Source organism: Hyperolius riggenbachi, chromosome 2, assembly GCF_040937935.1.
Source record: "Hyperolius riggenbachi isolate aHypRig1 chromosome 2, aHypRig1.pri, whole genome shotgun sequence".
Lineage (NCBI taxonomy): Eukaryota > Metazoa > Chordata > Amphibia > Anura > Hyperoliidae > Hyperolius > Hyperolius riggenbachi.
In genome coordinates, this window is record NC_090647.1 from 281,264,939 (window position 1) to 281,289,093 (window position 24,155).

Consider the following 24,155-nt stretch of genomic DNA (forward strand, 5'->3'; position numbering starts at 1 on the left):
TCCCTGTTTATTGAACCACTTATCTTTATTAAATTTATGACTGCATGGCGGTACAAAGCATGCTATCCGCACGCTTCTTGTCCTCATGCAAGGCCTGGGTTGTTGTGTCTCACAAAGCGTGGCCTTCTCCTCCTGCGCCTCCTCCTGTTCCATCACGTCTGCTGCTGCTGGGTTAGCGTTGCCGCGTGGTCCCTGTTTATTGAACCACTTATCTTTATTACATTTATGACTGCATGGCGGTACCTCATGCAAGGCCTGGGTTGTTGTGTCTCACAAAGCGTGGCCTTCTCCTCCTGCGCCTCCTCCTGTTCCATCACGTCTGCTGCTGCTGGGTTAGCGTTGCCGCGTGGTCCCTGTTTATTGAACCACTTATCTTTATTAAATTTATGACTGCATGGCGGTACAAAGCATGCTATCCGCACGCTTCTTGTCCTCATGCAAGGCCTGGGTTGTTGTGTCTCACAAAGCGTGGCCTTCTCCTCCAGCGCCTCCTCCTGTTCCATCACGTCTGCTGCTGCTGGGTTAGCGTTGCCGCGTGGTCCCTGTTTATTGAACCACTTATCTTTATTACATTTATGACTGCATGGCGGTACCTCATGCAAGGCCTGGGTTGTTGTGTCTCACAAAGCGTGGCCTTCTCCTCCTGCGCCTGCTCCTGTTCCATCACGTGTGCTGCTGCTGCTGCTGGGTTAGCGTTGCCGGTCCCTGTTTATGGAACCTCTTATCTTTATTACATTTATGACTGCATGGCGGTACAAAGCATGCTATCCGCACGCTTCTTGTCCTCATGCAAGGCCTGGGTTGTTGTGTCTCACAAAGCGTGGCCTTCTCCTCCTGCGCCTCCTCCTGTTCCATCACGTCTGCTGCTGCTGGGTTAGCGTTGCCGCGTGGTCCCTGTTTATTGAACCACTTATCTTTATTAAATTTATGACTGCATGGCGGTACAAAGCATGCTATCCGCACGCTTCTTGTCCTCATGCAAGGCCTGGGTTGTTGTGTCTCACAAAGCGTGGCCTTCTCCTCCTGCGCCACCCTCCTCCTGTTCCATCACGTGTGCTGCTGCTGGGTTAGCGTTACCGGTCCTTTTTCCTGGAACCTCTTATATGTATTACATTTATGACTGCATGCCGACAAAAAGCATGTTACCTGTGCAAAGAAAACAGACATTTCCCGCATTTAAAAGACAGTTTTCCCTTTGAAACTTTAAAATCGATTTTCTCAAAAACTATAACCTCTTTTTGCTAAAAAAATTTTTCCTCTTGTACCCACTCCCAAGGTGCACATACCCTGTAAATTTGGGGTATGTAGCATGTAAGGAGGCTTTACAAAGCACAAAAGTTCGGGTCCCCATTGACTTCCATTATGTTCGGAGTTCGGGTCGAACACCCGAACATCGCAGCCATGTTCGGCCTGTTCGGCCCGAACCCGAACATCTAGATGTTCGCCCAACACTACTTGCAACTCTGCCTATGGGATGGGGGGCAACCTAATATTTGGGGTAATTGCAACCAAAGAGTTCCGCAGTACTGCCAGGCAAATTCTATCATTCAAATGCAAATCAATATGGCAGCCTCCATATCCTTCCCAGTCCAGGCTTCCTTTAACCTCCCTGGCGGTATGGTTCTTCGGGTCTAAAAGCAGTGCAATTTTTTAGTCTGCTTTTGGATCCTAAAAGCAGGAACAAAAAATGATACAAATTATACTTCAGAGAGGTTTCCGGCAGCCCAGCATATTTATTACTCACCTCCCCTGGATCCAGCGCTGCAATTCTTTCTCCTGCCCTCCAGGTGGCGCTCTACCCCTATGGGGAGATCACCATCTGTTGTCATGTTACAAATGGCGATCTCACCCAAGGGATTGAGAGTCTGCAAGGACCAGAAGAATACAGGATGCAAGCGATTGGATGCCAGGGGAGGTGAGTTACAAACATTCCCTAGAGATTTCATGTGGTAATCGGTCTGCAGTATATGATCAGATTAAATCACAGAAATTTATAAGAAAATAGGTAAGCACCAAGCACCGGTATTACAAAAAGTAAATAGAGTGTGCAGAACAGTTTAAAGAAGTAATAGCACCAATAAAAAGAAAAGAAGAGCCTAAAACAACCGCACCACTCTTGTAAATGCAAAAATACTTATGGTAATCTTTATTCAAAACAATGTACAATAAAAACAATTAAAAACCAAATGACAAGTGGCCTCACTGAAAATGCCAAAAACTATAATGTATGTAAACAACCCACCACAGGGTACAGCTATAAACATATGATTCACACCAATGAAAAAAAGGGTTCCAAAGGGACAATATGAGATATGAGATAACAAAGCTCAATGACACAATATATATACAAAATATATATAAAAAAAATCAATCCCCTGTAGAAATTGCAATATGCAAAAAATGAAAACAGTAGAAACAATGGTAATACAAGCCCCACTGATAGAGTGGGGAAAATAGTGAAACAAAAGGTGAAGCCGAGTATGTAAAACTTAAAGAGAAACTCCAGTGAAAATAATGTAATAAAAGTGCTTCATTTTTACAATAATTATGTATAAATGATTTAGTCAGTGTTTGCCCATTGTAAAATATTTTAAATCCCTGATTTACATCCTGACATTTATTACATGGTGACAAGTGATGTAGCTGCTGCATGCTGTTTTGGCAGTTGGAAATAGCTGTAAACAGCACAGCTATTTCCCACAATGTAACAGGGTTCACAGACAGGAAACTGCCAGAAGTACCTCGGTACTCAGAGCTTCTTGTGGGAGGGGTTTCACCACAATATCAGTCATACAGTGCCCCCTGATGGTCTGTTTGTGAAAAGGAATAGATTTCTCGTGTAAAAGGGGGTATAAGCTACTGATTGGGATAAAGTTCAATTCTTGGTCGGAGTTTCTCTTTAAGTGACACTGTAGTAAGGAAGTGGGGAAAAATAGGAGGTAACCACCAGGTAGACCAAGCAAGTAGTGCAAGTAGATAGAATGAAAAAGGGGGAAGGAGAGTGAAGCGTTAACAAGTACTGTGTAATGGCAAACAGCAATGCTGTGAGCCAGTAGCAGTGAAGGTGACAGTGTGAGGAGCGGGGTAAAGAAACCCCTGTATGTGCAACAGGAGATGAAAACTGGGGTGTACCAGAGCTGGGGAGCTTATTGAGTGGTGGAGCAGAGCAGCGGGCCACCCGACTCCTTTGTGATTCGGCGCTACACAGCAGCTTCTTCCAGGCCTAAAATACAATGGAACAATTACAATTGAAATGGATGTGTTCAGCATTAAAGAGAGAGAGTCTGAAGCCTAAAAAAATTACCTCTTTTGAATAGCCAGTTCTCTTCAGCATTGATGCCATAGCTGAAACGCTGCATTCTAGTGGCAGAACAATAGGCAAACCTGTCCTGCAAGCCCTCCCCATTGCAAGTAGATCCAGCTGTAGTGCCGACCCCTTTTCTTTTCCTGTGTCCTCCCTAAGAATAAGGTTTTATCCCACCAAAATCCAGGGGCAAAAATCCATGACTTTCGAGGTTATGGATTTTGCTGCCTGGGGGAGGCAGAGCTTTGCGCTGTAGCTCTGCCTCCAGTCGCATCCATCTCTGTGGATCTCTGCCTCGCCTCGACCCAGAGGTGCCTGGCTCTTCTACTGACCACATATGCTGTTGCTCCGTTGTTATTGCTTGATGAAGCGGGATCAAACCTGCGTAACGCGTTGCATATTTGGAGTTCATAAATAAAATATATTGACTGTCTTTACTACAGTCAAGAAGTTTTGAATCAGGATGATACCATTTATTGGCTAACCTAGAGATGGATAAACAGTGAGGTTTCGACTTATAAAAAGCCTTCGTCGGACTGGTTCCTGACCAAAACTGAAAAACACAGCTTATATACACTGACATACAGAGGAGAAACATTCTTTAGCAAACATAAATGTAATTAGATGCCTTAACTGTTACTGAGGAGGCTTTCCCAGGCATCCTTTCTAAATTGATAAGATCAATAGTATCCTCAACATGACATAAAGCAGACTCTAGTGATGAAGAGACATCGTAAATTCCGAATTCAAATGGTAACAGGCCTGGTTACACGCACCATTAATTCTAAGCTTAAGAGAATTGTGGCATTTAAAGCCAGCACCTGAAAGCAAATAAAATGAATAGTGACAGTGAATTCCATCTTACACAGCATATGGCACAAAAATGAATGAAAAGATAGAAAAAATTAAAATTAAAAGAATTGTGGCATTTAAAACCCATCGTACCAGCACAAGAAGTTAGAGTCCTTGTTCAAACCATCTTCTACAGTTTTGAACCAATGTATAAACTTAGTTTCTTGTGTTAGTCTCATGTTTCCCGATTTGAAGCCGCCCATTAATACAGTGACGCGAAAATCGCTTAAACTGTGTCCAGGTAAACAAAAGTGTGTTGGTATTGGGAGATCAGTATATTTTGTAATATCCTTTTTCCTGCTGTTAATAGTGGATCTGTGGTGTGTCATGCGATCACGCAGTGGTTGACTTGTTTCTCCCACATAAATTCCTTTGGGGCATTTTGCACACATGATCACGTATACCACATTAGATGAGTCGCAGGAAAAGGTGCCTTGTACTTTGTATTCCTGTTGTGTACCTGGTATTAGTATCCTGTCAGTGGAATGGATGTGTTTACAGGTCCCACACGTTTTCCCTCGGCAGGGGAATGTTCCATTCTGTTCTTGCCTATTTAAGGCACTCCTCACTATCATCTGCTTAAGATTGGGTGGCTGTCGGAACGCTAGGAGGGGAGGTTCAGGGAATATCTTTTTCAGTCTCTGATCCTTGTGTAGAACAGGATGAAGTTCTTTTGCAATCTTTCTTAAGATTTCCAGGCGTGGGTTGTAGGTTACTACCAGTGGGACACGGCTCTCTTCCTGGTTCTGCTTGTACTCCAGGAGCTGAGTCCTAGGGATGTTGTTAGCTTTCTTGATTTGGGTCTCAGCCATTAGAGGATTGTATCCCTGTTTTATGAAATTCTTCTTCAGGTAATCCAGGTGTTTGTCTTTGTCATCCTTGTCAGAACAGATCCGATTGCATCTTATTGCCTGGCTGTAAATTATGGAATTCTTTATATGTTTGGGGTGGAAACTGTCATACCTGAGGTATGTGGGACGATCCGTCGGTTTGCGGTACATGGACGTTTGTAAGCTGTTCTCTCTGATGTATATGGTGGTGTCAAGAAAGTTAATCTCCCTGTGAGAGTAGCTCATTTTCAGTTTGATTGTAGGATGGAAGGCATTAAAGTTCCTGTGAAATTGGATAAGATCCTCCTCACTTGCAGACCAGATGATCAAGATGTCATCGATAAAACGGTAGTAGGCCATGGGTTTTATATGACAAGTATTCAGGTATTCTTCTTCAATCTTTGCCATGAAGAGATTTGCGTACTGCGGTGCAAACCGTGAGCCCATTGCCACTCCCATTTGCTGTAAATAGAGGTCCTCCCCAAAAGTGAAATAATTGTGGGTGAGAACGAATCTCATTAGTCCAGCAATTGAGTTTATAGGTGTGCCCAAACCTCGAAGATATTTGCGACAGGCCGCAATACCATCATTGTGGGTAATGTTGGTGTACAGAGATTCTACATCCATAGTGGCAAGAATGGTGCCTCCAGGCACTGGGCCAATGGCTGCCAGTTGGTTCAGGAGGTGTGTAGTATCCTGTATGTAGCTGGGTCTTTTACAGACTAGAGGCTTCAAATGTTTTCCAACCACCCTGAGATATTCTCTGTGAGAGTTCCATTCCCTGAGATTATGGGCCTGCCTGGGTTCCCCTCTTTGTGGACGTTGGGAAGCATGTAAAAGCAGGCGGTTCTTGGCTTTTCCGGGATAAGAGTCTGTACATGAAGCCTGGTGTTTACGGGCAATTTCTTTACCATCCTATTGAGTGCCATCCTGTACCTTTTTGTTGGGTCCCCCTGTAATTTGGCATAGTGCATGGTGTTAGACAACTGTCTTTGGCCTCCTGGATATAGTCACTGGTGTTCATGATGACTATGGCACCCCCTTCAAATCGGGAAACATGAGACTAACACAAGAAACTAAGTTTATACATTGGTTCAAAACTGTAGAAGATGGTTTGAACAAGGACTCTAACTTCTTGTGCTGGTACGATGGGTTTTAAATGCCACAATTCTTTTAATTTTAATTTTTTCTATCTTTTCATTAATTTTTGTGCCATATGCTGTGTAAGATGGAATTCACTGTCACTATTCATTTTATTTGCTTTCAGGTGCTGGCATTAAATGCCACAATTCTCTAATGGCCCGTACTCACGGGTGGCAGAAGTGGCCTGTCGCCAGCACACGTGAGCGTGCTAGCGACAGGCCGGCGACAGCTTCTCTCCAGGTCCCTCCGCGTACACACGCGGAAGAGGGACCAGCGGCGAGACGGAAGCTGTCGCCGACGTTCCTTCTCCCCCCGCCGGAAGCTCCATTTACCTCTATGGAGGTTGCTGTCGCTAGTCCGCGTACTCACGCGGACTAGCGACAGTTGCGGCGGAGGTGCGGCGGCGACTGTTGCCATGCGATTGAAACTTTCAATCGCATGGCGACAAAAGCGACGGGCGACAGTTCGGGGTGCGCGCGCGTGCAACGGCCCATACTCACGGGCGACCTGTCGCCGCAACACGCGCGCGTCGCGTGTTTAGGCGACAAAAGTCCATCGTGAGTATGGGCCATTAAGCTTAGAATTAATGGTGCGTGTAACCAGGCCTGTTACCATTTGAATTCGGAATTTACGATGTCTCTTCATCACTAGAGTCTGCTTTATGTCATGTTGAGGATTCTATTGATCTTATCAATTTAGATAGGATGCCTGGGAAAGCCTCCTCAGTAACAGTTAAGGCATCTAATTACATTTATGTTTGCTAAAGAATGTTTCTCCTCTGTATGTTAGTGTATATAAGCTGTGTTTTTCAGTTTTGGTCAGGAACCAGTCCGACGAAGGCTTTTTATAAGTCGAAAGCTCACTGTTTATCCATCTCTAAGTTAGCCAATAAATGGTATCATCCTGATTCAAAACTTCTTGCTTTTACTCATGGCTAACACGGTACAACACTTTACTGCTTTACTACAGTCGTTGTGTGTCTGCTTGGAGGAGGTAAGTCCACCACTACCTCTATTTACCAAGAATTTGGTTTTTAAGCTCATTTAGCTTCCTTTTATCCTTTTGGCGCCTCTGTTCTCCTGCATAATATTGAGTCCACCCTGGGTGGAGGGTTGAACCCCCTTTTTCTCATCTACAGAGAGCGACTTCTTATTCCTGAGTGAGGTCAGGAAAATCTCCCCACCTGCCTTTACAGTGGTTGCCTAATGGTAACCCTGGTTTGTGAGTATTAATATTTACTCTATCTAGTAACCATTTACCAGTACATATTACACTATTGGGGCTCTTGGTGTTCCTTGTTTTTACCTCGTTGATTGTTTGCTTTTGTGTCTTTCAATTCATAATACTTTTTATTCATCATGTTATTTTTGTCACTGTCATTACCAATTCTGTATTTTGTATCAATTCTGTATTTTGTCACCAATTATGTATTTTGAATATTGGCGTATTCCATTTGTCTGTATTATTATGTACCCTATATTTGTTTCTTACTTTGTACAGCGCCACAGAGTCTGTTGGTGCTTTATAAATCAATAATAATAATAATAATGTTATAGTTTTGTTAAATAGGAAAGCTGGAAAATTTTAATCACATTGAATTAAATTGTTTTAAAAGAATCAACCATTTTAAATACCTACCGTATATATGATTGTTTTAAAACATATAGTTTTAAAGTGTTGCATTAAGATCTACACAAGTGTGGCCACTCTAGTGGCATGTTCAGATAGAGAACATCTGGCTTCCTAGTTGCAAACAATGGCCAGGACTGGTGGTTGATGAGTGACCTGAGGTCAGACTACTGAGTGCTAAGCAGAAGCTGCAATGAATCCTGTTCAATACAGTGCCCCATATGCAATTCACTTTTTCTCCGGAGTTTTCTCCTAGCTGATATTTTCACAGTTTGTCAAAATTTGCCTTTTAAGCCACCAGCAAGCAAGAAAATACTTTTACAGTGCATTTTCACCCACTTTTGGTATTTTTTCAGTTAAGAAGTGCTTAAAGTGGACCCAAATTAAAAATACAAGATTTCAGAAATAAAATCTATTTTCTAAATTATAATAATAAATAGCAGCCCTTTTTCAGCTGCATGATGACAAATATAAAATATTTTACATTTATTGGAGGAACCCCTCCCTTCCTTTCAAATTGCCGGGATTTTTCCGGCAAACTGGTGGAGTAGATGGTGTCTGGCAATGGAGGAATTGCTAATGGCTGCCCCCAGTATAACCCTAGCTATGTAAAGAGAAGGGTGAAAAGCATGCACTGAAATGATCATAGGTTTAAAGGAGTGTTTATTTATCTTTGTATGTGTCAGAGTGGTGCAACTAAATATTTTTAATTAAAAAAATGTTTGGTTTGGGTCCGCTTTAAAAGTTATTTTAAACAGTCAATGAAAAAATATGTCCAAGGAGAAATTTCAGGAGAAAGAGCGAATTGCATATGGACCAGTATCTCTTAAAAGCCCTTATTAAATCTGTCGCAGTAGACACGACGCGTGGGGTTGCAAGGGGGTCGCAGTAGCCGTGGGGGGAGCTTGGGGCTGTAAACACTGCCTCTAATGCTGAAGTGAAGTCCACAGGGGCGTACATACATGATACAGTGGTGGGAAACTGGTTAATAATAAAATTCCTTTTAAAGGGAAGATCCACGGTCCCCCCCAAAAAAATAAAAATACTAATCCACTTACCGGGGGCTTCCTCCAGCCCGTGGCAGGCAGGAGGTGCCCTCGACGTCGCTCCGCAGGCTCCCGTTCTTCTCCGATGGCGCACCCGATCTGGCCAGGCCAGCTTCCAGGTCGGGCTCTTGTGTGCTCCAACGTGCGTCTCACGCCGTCACACTGACGTCATCGGTCGTCCTCGGGGCTGTACTGCGCAGGCGTTCTGCGCCTGTGCAGTATAGTCCGATGACGTCAGCGCGATGGCGTGAGACACACGTTGAAGCGCACAAGAGCCCGACCTGGAAGCCAGCCTGGCCAGATCGGGTGCGCCACCGGAGAAGACCGGGAGCCTCAAGTGGCGTTGAGGGCACCTCCTGCCTGCCACGGGGTGGAGGAAGCCCCAGGTAAGTGGATTAGTATTTTTATTGTACCGTGAACACTCCCTTTAAAGAGAACCCGAGGTGGGTTTGAAGAATATTATCTGCATACAGAGGCTGGATCTGCCTATACAGCCCAGCCTCTGTTGCTATCCCAAACCCCCCTAAGGTCCCCCTGCACTCTGCAATCCCTCATAAATCACAGCCATGCTGCTGACAAACAGCTTGTCAGAGCTGGCTGTGTTTATCTCTATAGTGTCAGTCTGCTGCTCTCCCCGCCTCCTGCAGAACTCCAGTCCCCGCCTGCATCCCTTCCCTCCCTGCTGATTGGAGGGAAGGGACGGGGGCAGGGACCGGAGCTATGCAGGAGGCGGGGGAGCAGCTGAGACTGACACTACAGATGTAAACAGAGCCTCACAGCACGGTTGTGATTTATGAGGGATTGCAGAGTGCTGGGGGACCTTAGTGGGGTTTGGGATAGCAACAGAGGCTGGGCTGTATAGGCAGATCCAGCCTCTGTATGCAGATAACATTCTTTAAACACACCTCGGGTTCTCTTTAAGCCACTAGGAAGAAAGGAATACCCAGAATTATTTGGCAGTGCTTTTTCACCTACTTTTTGGTACTATTTCAGTTGCAGAGTGCTGAAAAGTTATTTTGAACGCAAGATGAAAAAGTTTCTCCTAGGTAAAAAGCGAATTAAATATGAGCTATAGTTTCTTGAGGCGATGCTGAAAAATAATTAGAATGGTTACAGGAGTTGGTTTCTGTGATTCTTCTCTTTCTGTTTTTATATTGCTAGCAGGGAAGCAGGAAATTTGGATACCCACGACTAATGGACAATTTAGGCGCCTAGAGTGTCTTTTAACTGCCCATCACCGGCTCTTGGAAAAGTACTCTTACACACTCTAGATTCTTGCCCAAAAGATCTATCTAGTATGTGTACACACCCTAAGGGTCCTATTCCACGAGCAGTTAATAGGCATTGAAAAGACTCTCGAACTCTCATATCTGCTTGCTGTTGCCTGGTAACTGCTTGCAGCTGTATGGTAACTGCTCACTGCTGCCTGTTAATTGCATGCTGAGCACACAGTTCAGCTGCCTCTGGAAGTCCTTTTGCACGAGCAGTTGAACTGTGTGCTCAGCAAGCAGTTACCAGGCAGCAGTGAACAGTTACCAGGAAGCAGCAAGCAGTTGTAAGAGTTTAAGAGGCATTTCACTGCCTATCAACTGCCCATGGAAAAGAGGCCATGGTGGATCAGATCTTAACCTTTTGGGGACCACCTATATTAGATCCTATGTCTCACTTGTGGCTGTTCTAGCCTGATGCGGCATAGGATCTACGCCACCCGGAGATTCCGCTCCCGACGTGATTGTGCGCACCCAAGAGGGAGATTAAGCTGTCATATGACAGCTGAAATCTCCCCTCAGTGATCAGAAGCCATCATGTATGGCTTCTGATCACGTGATCACTATGTTTGCCAGAGGTAGGGGAGGAAGAAGAGGATCCACTCACCTACCTGACGTAACTGACATTCCCACGACGATCGGTGCTCCCCTCCGCTGTGGCCGGCATCCCCGCTCGCTCCGACGTCAGTGCCAGTCGGGTCCCGGTCTTGATGATGTCATCAAGCCGCGACCCGGAACTCCTTTCCTCTATTTGCCCTCCGAGATAGCAACAAATATTGTTGCTAATTTCGGGGGGCTATATTGTGGCAGTGGGGAAATCAGAGAGTGGCGGTGGGGCAACATAGAGGCATGTCATGAGGCAGAGAACATGCCTCTGTGTCCAATCTGCCCCCCCAAGGAACCGCCTCAGGTTCTCTTTAAGGTAAAGATTTATTGTGCATTGATTGCTAGGGTGACAGTTTGGGGCATGAGTGCTAATGTGCTATACAGACATACCCCTTGACTATAGCCAGTAGTATGTACTGTTTAATGGAGAGGTAAGAAGGGATGACGGAGCAGGGCAACAGTGAGCGGCTTCCAGTGGACAGGGTTAATACAAGCAGAATGAGCTCATTTGTTGCTCATTCATCATTATTTAGAGCTAGGATGGATAGTAAGAGAGTAATGATTGGCAACAAGGAGCTTTTGTCTGTAGATCACACATACTGCATGTGAATTTAACAAAAGAATTCAGAAATATTGGAACTGGTGTACTGTGTTAAAAGGATTCTGGGGATTGTGGAGAAGTGTAGAGAGGCAGAGCTTTTTCTCCTCACCTCAGTGGACAATAATTAGGCCTCTTTCACAAGGACAGACAGCTGAAGTATGTGCTTGCCTTGCAGTTCAGCCTCTGCTCTGCCAGCCAATGAGGATGTTTTGATAAATGCCAGTGTTTGCAACCACACGTGTGCAAAAAAAAACAAAACAAAAAACGTTATGTCACATGCCAATGCAGAGAGTTGCAAGTGCCTGCCAGGTCCACGGGAGCAGCTGACAGGCAGTAAATGCATGACCTGAGGCTGCAAGTGGAGGCCTAATCAGCATTCAATTGATTAGGGAACAGATGGGAAATATTTAACCACTTCCCAACCACAGGTTTTTTTCCCCTTAACCTCTTCACCTCAAAGGGTTTTTCTGCTCAAAAAACCAGAGCAGTTTTCACCTGTCAGCGCTCCTTCCATTCATTCACCTATAACTTTATTACTACTTATTACAGCGAAACAATCTATATCTTGGGTTTTTTTGCCACTGTATAGGCTTTCTTTGGGGGGTACTTTTTGCTAAAAATTATTTTCTTCTAACTCAGTTTTAATAAGAAGAATAAGAAAAAAATTGAAAAAAAAAAAACATTATTTCTCAGTTTTCAGCCATTATATTTTCAAAATGAAACATGCTACCGTAATTAAAACCCACACATTTTATCTTCCCGTTTGTATCGTTTATTGCAACGTTTAAACTTTTTCCCTAGTACAATGTATGGCGCCAATATTTCATTTGGAAATAAAGGTGCATTTTTTAAGTTTTGCGTCTATCCCCAATTACAGGCCCATAATTTATAAAGTAATTGTAGTATACAGTTTTTGTATACATATTAAAAAAGTTCAGTCCCTAAGGTAACTATTTACCGTATGTATTTTTTTTTAATTTTGTAATTTTTTTTTATTAAAAAAATAAATAAAAAAAATGGTAACTTTAGGGGAGTGTGGGAGGTAACTAGGGATAATAAACTGAAAAAAAAGGGGGATGTAATATTACAATTTGGCCACAAGATGTCCTCAGTAGTGACTTCAGCTCCGTACTGTTTGTACGGAAACGGAAGCACTACGCATACGGAATGAATGAATGGCCGAGCCGTCTGTATAGACGGCTGCAGCCATTCACACGGGGAATTAGATCAATGAATGGGATTTGTTTTCCCATTCATTGATCTAGCGGCGGGCAATCGGCGGTAATGAGCGGCGGTACCGAGCGCGGGGGGGGGGGCGAGCGGAGGGGCGTGGCGGGAGGGACGTAGTACCTACGTCCCTGCACAGAGTTATGCCAGTTTGCAGGGACGTAGTTACTCGTCCCGGGGGAGGGGAAATGGTTAAAGGATACCACAGCCCACAGGCTGTGGCAAAATAAATGCAGCATGTGTAGGGGGAAAAAAAGGACATACTCACCGCTCCCCTCGCTCCCAGCCGTCGGGTCCCGCTCGTCTGCTACAGCTCCTGGTACCGGCCGACTCATCTGACCCCTGACCCGGACATACTGCACTGCGCATGCGCAGTATGTCCAATCATCTTCCCTTCTGCCGTCGCATCATGACGGCAGAAGATCGGACACTCCCCCGCCTCCTCCCTGCCCAGCGTGTGCGCTCCACTAATAAAGCTAGCGTGACATGCTAGCTGGAGTCACGCTGGGAGCGGCGATTTGGAGAGAGAGTGGAGGGGGAGTGAGTTGGGATGGACGGGAAGCCGGCACTTATTATGAAAGTGCCCGCTTCCCGTCCATCCCAACTCACTCCCCCTCCACTCTCTCTCCAAATCGCCGCTCCCAGCGTGACTCCAGCTAGCATGTCACGCTAGCTTTATTAGTGGAGTGCACACGCTGGGCAGGGAGGAGGCGGGGGAGTGTCCGATCTTCTGCCGTCATGATGCAACGGCAGAAGGGAAGATGATTGGACATACTGCGCATGCGCAGTATTTTCGGGTCAGGGGTCAGATGAGTCAGCCGGTACCGGCTTTCTTTGGGTGGTATTTTCTGCTAATAATTACAGTATTTTATTTTATCTGCATTTTAAAGGGAATAATGAGAAAAAAAAACATTTCTCAGTTTGCAGCCATTATAATTTTTTTTTTAAATGTGCTATGATAGTTAAAACCGACAAGTTTTATTTGCCCATTTGTCCCGGTTATTACTATATTTTAATGTATGGCTATAATATTTTATTTGGAAATAAAGGTGTATTTTTTACGTTTAGTGTTTTATTTTATACTACATCCATAATTACAAGCCTTTATTTACAAAAATAACAGTAATATACTCTGATGGCATACACATTAAAAAGCCCTTAAGGTGACTATTTATATTTTAGTTTTATTTAAGTGATTTTTTTTAATTTTTTTTACAAGTGCTTTATTTTGGTAACTTTGGGGTAGGGGTGAAAGGGATTAAAATTAATAGTATATGTGGGTGCATTTTTACTTTTTGGCCACAGGATGGTGCTACACTTAATTCCTGTGTACTTTAAACAGAACACAGACGTGTTATGTGTAACTGTTTTACTGTGTTAATGAAAGCCGACGTCTCGTTGACGCCGGCTTTCATTCATCACAGACACTGTGATCAGGTTTAGGAACAAGATGTTTCACAGATCACTGAATGGCAGGATTGCGACAGAAATAAATGGCAGCGGCGAGGCGATTGGGAACGGTGAGGTAGATAAAGGAGTCAATAAGTGAAGTTTCCAGGGGTGTAAATAAGCGTTCCAGTGGTGGGGAAAAAATACAAGGTTTGCAAACAACCTTCATCATTAGTTTTACTAATTTTAGCCCCTAGCAAGCAAAATTGGAAGTTGAAATACTAATATTAAAGTAATATCAAGTTTTTTTCTCCACACAGATATGAGTCCCCGTATGTATGCACAGAGGTTAGGTTCACAGTGGGCATTGCATTGTGGTCACTGTAAAAGCAGGAATGCAACAGAATGGGACATAATCCACGCATGCTTCACTGTTACTGTTAACACACACATTTCATGCTTTTTTATTTTTTATTGTTAGTAAAGGTGAATAGGGCAAAATGCCATTACTCACACAACTTTCATATTTGATGCAGCTGTTTTAGGCTAGGTGCACACTTAGCAGAAACGCTAGCATTGCGGAAAACACTGCGTTTTTTACGCTAATGGAAGTCTATGGGCCACAGAAAAAACGCATATCAAACACGCATATGCGTTTTCAATGTGTGCGTTCGAAAAACGCACATAATGAAAGTCAATGGATAATTCCAAAAATAAGGCAGAGCGGCAATGCACATCCCATACAAAACTTTGCTTTATTCAAAAAATTGTTAAAAAGGCATACATTACATCACATGGGACAAATGGAGAGAGGTGTACAGGCAGTACAGGGAGGTCTACAGCCGTTTCGCGCCGTCTGTGTTGTGGCGCATCATCAGGACAAACCACCCCCTCAAAAGTTACCCCTTAAATAGGTTCTTACCATAGACGCATGTCCATAGAGTATACGGCTCGAGATGCGACGTAGCTAGGAAATGTTTTTGAAGTGGAGCGCAGCGTGTCACTTTTGGTTTCTACGTAGCGCCGACCGGATGTGATGTAAGCAATATTCCCGGACATGCGTCTCACATAGAGGAAGTAATCCTCACACCACTGTTGGCGTGCGTTCCATGCACTTGCCCGGCGATGCGGCCATTACTGGAGGAGGAAACTGGCTACACGAGTCTGTATATGGTAAGAACCTATTTAAGGGGTAACTTTTGAGGGGGTGGTTTGTCCTGATGATGCGCCACAACACAGACGGCGCGAAACGGCTGTAGACCTCCCTGTACTGCCTGTACACCTCTCTCCATTTGTCCCATGTGATGTAATGTATGCCTTTTTAACAATTTTTTGAATAAAGCAAAGTTTTGTATGGGATGTGCATTGCCGCTCTGCCTTATTTTTGGAATTATCTTCTTACTGGCATGATTGCACTCCCAGCACTGAATAGCCTTACCTGTGCACAGTATATATTTCTCCTTTTTTGAATGAAAGTCAATGGAAACGCAATGGAATGCGTTTTTCATGCATTTTTGTAAAAAAAAAAAATTGTTTTCTGATGTATTTCCGCTTCCGGTTGTCTTTCTAGTGATTTGCATGAAAAGCAAAACAAAAATGCATGAAAAACGCATACAAAACGTACGGTATATGCGAACTGCAAATGCATTAAAATGCTCGCAAAATGCTTGAAAAATGCATCTGCGGTAAAGAAAGCTAATGCAAACGCACCAAAAATGCAGTATAAAATGCCTACCCTTGAAGAAATTTCCTTTGGAAAAGTCATAAATAAGAATTAGCCTGCCTTATGTGACTGTTGATGGTATGTGGGAGGATTTTGGAGAAATTAGGCAACCTGGTTTGTCTAAACTTGTCAAGTCAACAAGAACATCCACTGCAGGGTAGGAACCCACTAGGCAGAATTGCATATACGTTTTCCATAGCACATAGTGGAAAACGCATATGCGATTTTGCCTAGTGTGTTCCTACCCACGGCCTCTAGCTAGCAAACTTTCAATATATTTTGTTTATAAACTACAGGCATGCAAAACTGTATCAATACTTACATAAAATCAAGGATTTTAATGTGAATATGAATATTAGAAAGGTTAGAAGGAGAGCAGGAAAAACAGACAAAGCCACCGAACACTAGTATTGCATTTAGAATTTGCTGGGCACCCTTGACTAGTGTTGGGCGAACATCTAGATGTTCGGGTTCGGGCCGAACAGGCCGAACATGGCCGCGATGTTCGGGTGTTCGACCCGAACTCCGAACATAATGGAAGTCAATGGGGACCCGAACTTTTGTGCTTTGTAAAGCCTCCTTACATGCTACATACCCCAAATTTACAGGGTATGTGCACCTTGGGAGTGGGTACAAGAGGGAAAAAAATTTAGCAAAAAGAGCTTATAGTTTTTGAGAAAATTGATTGTAAAGTTTCAAAGGAAAAATTGTCTTTTAAATGCTGAAAATGTCATGTTTCTTTGCACAGGTAACATGGTTTTTACCGCCAGGCAGTCATAAATGTAATAAAGAGAAGAGGTTCCATAAACAGGGACCGGTAACGCTAACCCAGCAGCAGCAGCAGCACACGTGATGGAACAGGAGGAGGCGCAGGAGGAGAAGGCCACGCTTTTTGAGACACAACAACCCAGGCCTTGCATGAGGACAAGAAGCGTGCGGATAGCATGCTTTTTACCGCCATGCAGTCATAAATGTAATAAAGATAAGAGGTTCAATAAACAGGGACCGGTAACGCTAACCCAGCAGCAGCAGCAGCACACGTGATGGAACAGGAGGAGGCGCAGGAGGAGAAGGCCACGCTTTTTGAGACACAACAACCCAGGCCTTGCATGAGGACAAGAAGCGTGCGGATATAGCAGCAATGCTTTTTGCCGCCATGCAGTCATAAATGTAATAAAGAGAAGAGGCTCAATAAACAGGGACCGGTAACGCTAACCCAGCAGCAGCAGCAGCACAGAGCACACGTGACGGAACAGGAGGAGGCGCAGGAGGAGAAGGCCACGCTTTGAGACACAACAACCCAGGCCTTGCATGAGGACAAGAAGCGTGCAGATAGCATGCTTTTTACCGCCATGCAGTCATAAATGTAATAAAGATAAGAGGTTCAATAAACAGGGACCGGTAACGCTAACCCAGCAGCAGCAGCAGCAGCACAGAGCACACATGATGGAACAGGAGGAGGCGCAGGAGGAGAAGGCTACGCTTTGAGACACAACAACCCAGGCCTTGCATGAGGACAAGAAGCGTGCGGATATAGCAATGCTTTTTGCCGCCATGCAGTCATAAATGTAATACAGATGAGAGGTTCAATAAACAGGGACCGGTAACGCTAACCCAGCAGCAGCAGCAGCACAGAGCACACGTGATGGAACAGGAGGAGGCGCAGGAGGAGAAGGCCACGCTTTTTGAGACGCAACCCAGGCCTTGCATGAGGACAAAAAGCGTGCGGATATAGCAATGCTTTTTGCCGCCATGCAGTCATAAATGTAATACAGATGAGAGGTTCAATAAACAGGGACCGGTAACGCTAACCCAGCAGCAGCAGCAGCACAGAGCACACGTGATGGAACAGGAGGAGGCGCAGGAGGAGAAGGCCACGCTTTTTGAGACGCAACCCAGGCCTTGCATGAGGACAAAAAGCGTGCGGATATAGCAATGCTTTTTGCCGCCATGCAGTCATAAATGTAATACAGATGAGAGGTTCCATAAACAGGGACCGGAAACGCTAACCCAGCAGCAGCAGCACACGTGATGGAACAGGAGCAGGCGCAGGAGGAGAAGGCCATGCTTTTTGAGACACAACAACCCAGGCCTTGCATGAGGACAAAAAGCGTGCGGATATAGCAGCAATGCTTTTTGCCGCCATGCAGTCATAAATGTAATACAGATGAGAGGTTCAATAAACAGGGACCGGAAACGCTAAACCATCCCAGATGTTCATTGGTCATGTTACTTGGTTGGGGTCCTGGAGTGTTGCGTAGTCATTTCCAATCCAGGATTGATTCATTTTAATTTGAGTCAGACGGTCTGCATTTTCTGTGGAGAGGCGGATACGTGAACCTTGCAGGCAACGGCATTCTTCAAGCTTCGGGTTATTTTGCTGACCACGTGCTCATGCAACTCAGGCACTGCAGAGCGCGCAAAGTGGTAGCGGCTGGGAACCACGTAATGTGGGATGGCCACTGACATCATGCCCTTGAAGCTGTTTGTCTCCACCACTCGATATGGCAGCATTTCGCAGGCCAGAAGCTTGGCTATGCTGGCTCTTACTGCCACGGCCCGGGGGTCATTTGCTGGCAATTTCCTCTTGCGCTCAAACATCTCCGAGACAGACAACTGAACCGTAGGGCTGCACAACGAAGGGCTGTTGGTTGTTGTGTTTGATGAACACTGGGAGACCTCAAGAGCACTACTCCGGAAAGTGACAGTGTCAGCGTCATCTGATTTTTTGGAATGTTTTGAACCACGCAATGGCTGGGCTACTGCTGCTGCTGAGGCGGGTCTGGTGGTGAGTCTGGTGAACCCAAGGGAGGCAGTGTTGCTGGTGGTACCCTGTCCTGCCGCGTTTGCCCACAGAGTGGGATGTTTGGATAGCATGTGGCGGCTCATGCTGGTGGTGGAGAGGTTGTTAATACTTTTCCCCCTGCTCAGGCGGGTCTTGCACACCTTGCAAATCGCCATGGTAACATCCTCAGTGCAGTCTTCAAAGAAAGCCCAGAATTTGGAGCACCTGCCTTGCTGGCGATTTCTGTTTGCGCCTCTTTTGCCTCTCACTTGAACTTCCACGCTTGTGGTGCCTGAAATTGCGCGCCGCCTACCTTGTGGCACAAGGCGAACTCGTGCAGCAGTGGGTTCTTCAACAGACTCATCTGTGCTGCTGCTACGACGGCGATGTTCTCGTTCACAAACAAAATCTGGGTCTATGTCCACATTGTCCATACCCTCCTCTTCCATCTCCTCAAACTCGTCATATGTCATTGTGGGGGGCCGCCGCCGTGGAGTACAGCTCCCCAGCACAACCGTCAGGGGAAACACCTCTTCCCTTGCCCCTCCCTCTTTCACCGGATTTCTTCCTCATTTCACTTATCCTTACAGTACACGCTGACTGGCAGCAGTACAGTGGCAGTACAGAAATGCTATACAGTGGTGGGTGAGCGGTGTACCACTATTGCCAGCAGCGACACAGAGCACAATGCTATACAGTGGCGGGTGAGCGGTGTACTACTGTTCCCAGCAGACAAAGAGTGGCAGTAAACACAATGCTATATAGTGTGGCTGAGCCGTGTACACAGAGTGGCAGTAAACACAATGCTATATAGTCTGCTATATAGTCACCCCGAACGGGGTGATGTTCTGCAGCACCCGAACAGTGGCGAACACTGTTCGCCCAACACTACTGGGAACGCAGATTTTAGTACCTAAACACACGATACAACATGTTTTCCGGGGTCGGACTCTGAGGCACATACAGATGGTCCCGATCATCATCCTCATCATACAACTCTTCTCCTGAGTCTGACCCACCCACCACCTCTGCCACCCCAACATCCCCAGACACAGTCACAGACCCCTCATCGTCCTCAACATTAACTTGGGATGCTGGCCTGAGCCCGACCTCCTCCTCCACATCAGGCCCCATCATCCCCTCAATGGCAGCCCTCATTAATCGCTCTGGCGCCGGACCGATGGACACAACGTTCTCCTCCGGGGAGGGCTGCTGCTGACCACTGGCTGCTGGGGTGGATGTTATAGCTTGCGTGGGGCGTTGGCTGTTGCTGTTGTTGGGAGTGCTGCTCACAGCGGAGGTCTCTGAGGAACTCATGGTGAGCTCATATAGTGGTTGACGGTGAGTGGAGTATTACTGATCCCAGCAATATACACACTGACTGGCAGAGTACGCAATGCTATATAGTCTGGCTGAGCCGTGTACACAGAGTGGCAGTGAACAATGCTATATAGTCTGGCTGAGCGGTGTACACAGAGTGGCAGTACACACAATGCTATATAGTCTGGCTGAGCCATGTACACAGAGTGGCAGTAAACAATGGTATATAGTCTGGCTGAGCGGTGTACACAGAGTGTCAGTAAACAATGGTATATAGTCTGGCTGAGCGGTGTACACAGAGTGTCAGTAAACAATGGTATATAGTCTGGCTGAGCGGTGTACACAGAGTGTCAGTAAACAATGGTATATAGTCTGGCTGAGCGGTGTACACCGAGTGTCAGTAAACAATGGTATATAGTCTGGCTGAGCGGTGTACACAGAGTGTCAGTAAACAATGGTATATAGTCTGGCTGAGCGGTGTACACAGAGTGTCAGTAAACAATGGTATATAGTCTGGCTGAGCGGTGTACACAGAGTGTCAGTAAACAATGGTATATAGTCTGGCTGAGCGGTGTACACAGAGTGTCAGTAAACAATGGTATATAGTCTGGCTGAGCGGTGTACACAGAGTGTCAGTAAACAATGGTATATAGTCTGGCTGAGCGGTGTACACCGAGTGTCAGTAAACAATGGTATATAGTCTGGCTGAGCGGTGTACACAGAGTGTCAGTAAACAATGGTATATAGTCTGGCTGAGCGGTGTACACAGAGTGTCAGTAAACAATGGTATATAGTCTGGCTGAGCGGTGTACACAGAGTGTCAGTAAACAATGGTATATAGTCTGGCTGAGCGGTGTACACAGAGTGTCAGTAAACAATGGTATATAGTCTGGCTGAGCGGTGTACACAGAGTGTCAGTAAACAATGGTATATAGTCTGGCTGAGCGGTGTACACAGAGTGGCAGTACACACAATGCTATATAGTCTGGCTGAGCGGTGTACACAGAGTGGCAGTACACACAATGCTATAGAGTCTGGCTGAGCGGTGTACACAGAGTGGCAGTACACACAATGCTATGTAGTCTGGCTGAGCGGTGTACACAGAGTGGCAGTAAACACAATGCTATATATAGCGTGGCTGAGCGAGGTGCACAGTGGCAGTACACACAATGCTATATAGTCAGGCTGAGCCGTGTACACAGAGTGGCAGTACACACAATGCTATATAGTGTGGCTGAGCGAGCGGTGTACTACTATTCCCAGCAGACACAGAACAGTAAACACAATGCTATATAGTGTGGGTGAGCGAGCGGTGTACCACTATTCCCAGCAGACACAGAACAGTAAACAGAATGCTATATAGTGTGGCTGAACGAGCGGTGTACCACTATTCCCAGCAGACACAGAACAGTAAACAGAATGCTATATAGTGTGGCTGAGCGAGCGGTGTACCACTATTCCCAGCAGACACAGAACAGTGAACAGAATGCTATATAGTGTGGCTGAGCGAGCGGTGTACTACTATTCCCAGCAGACACAGAACAGTAAACAGAATGCTATATAGTGTGGCTGAGCGAGGTACACAGAGTGGCAGTAAACAGAATGCTATATAGTGTGGCTGAGCGAGCGGTGTACTACTGTTCCCAGCAGCGACACACAATGACTGGGGGGGACCCTGGCTAGCGTGGCTGGAGAGCGAACTACCCTGCCTGCCTACCCAAAGCTAAACCCACAGAGAAATGGCGGAGATATGACGTGGTTCGGGTATTTATTTACCCGAACCACGTGACCGTTCGGCCAATCAGAGCGCGTTCGGGCCCGAACCACGTGACCCGTTCGGCCAATCACAGCGCTAGCCGAACGTTCGGGGAACGTTCGGCCATGCGCTCTTAGTTCGGCCATGTGGCCGAACGGTTTGGCCGAGCACCGTCAGGTGTTCGGCCGAACTCGAACATCACCCGAACAGGGTGATGTTCTGCAGAACCCGAACAGTGGCGAACACTGTTCGCCCATCACTACCCTTGACGCATACATGAAAAAAGGCGCCTGGAAAAAAAAGGGTGCAGGGAATTGCTGCTAGTAAAATACTGCTAAAATTCTACTACTAATTCTAATACTGGATTTAGATAGTAAAATATCAGTAATATTTACCGATATTTTACAATGGCTAAACCTAACCCTACTCTCACACATAACCCTTCCCTGGAGATGCCTAACCCTAAGACCAAGGGCGTAGCAATAGCCTTAGCAACCATAGCAACTGCTATGGGGTCCTGGAGCAAAAGGGGCCCAAGCGGTAATGTGTTCACTATTTATTCTCCTGTTTTTCTTCAAGCTCTGACTTTATCTCAGGGCCCACAGACTGTTTGCAGTGTACATTGCACAGGAATGTACATTGGTCAGTCAACTTATATCTTATAGGACAGAGGCAGGTGGCATTGCTCTTGAGTGCCTAGGTCTTAGGGCCCAATCAAAATTTTGCTATGGGGCCCGATAATCTCTAGCTACGCCTCTGCCTAAGACCCCCCTGGTGGTGTCTAAACCTAACCCTCCTTGGTGACGCCTAACCCTAAATTCCAATCCTAAATCATTAAACGCCCCCCCCCCCCCTTCCGCAAAGCTGCAATATGCGGCAAAAAAGGTGAAATTCAGCACTCGATTAGCTGCAAGAGGGTGCAGTTTCGACGGCCAGAGGCGCCCGATAGAATTTTGGGTGCGGAGTGCTTGTGGAAAATCAAATTGCAGCATTGCATAGCAGGTGCTTTGTTGTGCGCCCACATTTCCCTGTCATGCCACTTTAATTATAGGCGCCAGGGGCATTACTAGCCCCAAAGATCACATGCCATGGATCTATTCTGAGGTGCCCCGGATGTCCCCCAGTCAGAGTCAGGCAGCGGGGAGCAGTACTCACCTCTGGTCGCTTTGTCTCCAGATTCTGCAGACATCTTCTCTTTGGAAGCTCCAGGCACCACAGCTTCAAGCATGTCACCACAACACCCAGCATGCCCCATAGAGGCACCACAGCACCCAGCATCCCTCATAGAGGCACCACCGCATCCAGTGTGCCCCATAGAGGCACCACAGCACCCAGCATGCCTCATAGAGGCACCACAGCATCCAGCTTGGCATCCTAACATCCAGCATGGCACCTCAGCATCCAGCATGGCACCACACAGCAGCCAGCATGCCCCATAGAGACACCACAGCACCCAGCATGGCACCCCAGCACCCAGCATGCCCCTTAACGGCACCATAGTACTCAGCATGCCCCACAGAGGCACCACACCACAGAACCCCGGGGCTTCATCCAATATTTTTCTGGGCAGGTCTACTTAGACCACTGTTAAAGGAAAACTGTAATGAGAGGTATGTAGAGGCTGCCATATTTATTTCCTTTTAAGCAATACCAGTTGACTGTCTACCCTGCTGATCCTCTGCCTCTAATACTTTTAGCCATAGACCATGAACAAGCATGCAGCAGATTAGGGGCTCGATTCACAAAAGGTTGCTAACTCAGTTAGCACGCCTAAAAGATTTTATTGATTGCATGGTGCGCGCAAAACTACGCACCAGGTGCGATCAAACCGTTGCAATGGGTGCTCCTAAAACGTCGCAGCGGGTGTGCCTGAAACGTTTCGGGCGCACCCGGTGCAATGTTTTGATCGCACCTGGTGCAACGTGCTTTGCGCGTCCTAAATGGCTTTAGGCGTGCTAAGGGGCTTTTAGGCGTGCTAACTAAGTTAGCACCCTTTTGTGACTCAAGCCCTAGATGTTTCTGACATTATTGTCAGACCAGACAAGATTAGCTGCATGCTTGTTTCTAACTTTATTCATACACTACTGCAGTCAAATAAATCAGCAGGGCTGCCAGTCAACTGGTATTGTTTAAAAGGAAACAAATATCACAGCCTTTATATTCATCTTCCTTCAGTTGTCCTTTAAGTTCATGTAAATTTGGCTCTACCCATTACCACACCCACATTCTGGTGCATGGCCACACCCATTTTTTTGGGCTGGAGTTCACAAAAGTGCTCTCTCTTAGGATCCTAGCAACGATGATAGGCGCCGATGGCAGCACTGTTTTTTTTTACAAAAGGGCTCCTGCGTCCTTTTTTCCTGCTTTGACCCTTGACTGACACCCCTTTTGTTAATACAGAACTACTGACAATGTTGATGCAAATTCTATGCAAATTAATGCAGCTTGGAAATGGACTGATCAAATTATCAAATTTAGCAGCTGCTGTGTTTTGACTGGTCAGTTTTCAAGCTGCATAAATTTACATGTACATTACACATGCAATCAGTTTATAATCTACATCAGCTTGGAGTTATTAGCATCTCATTGACCATTCCTAGTAAACATTGCCAGGGGGGTTCCCTGTGGGCTGGTCAGCTACAGTTGTGATTCCTGTATAGAGGTTATTGAGATACA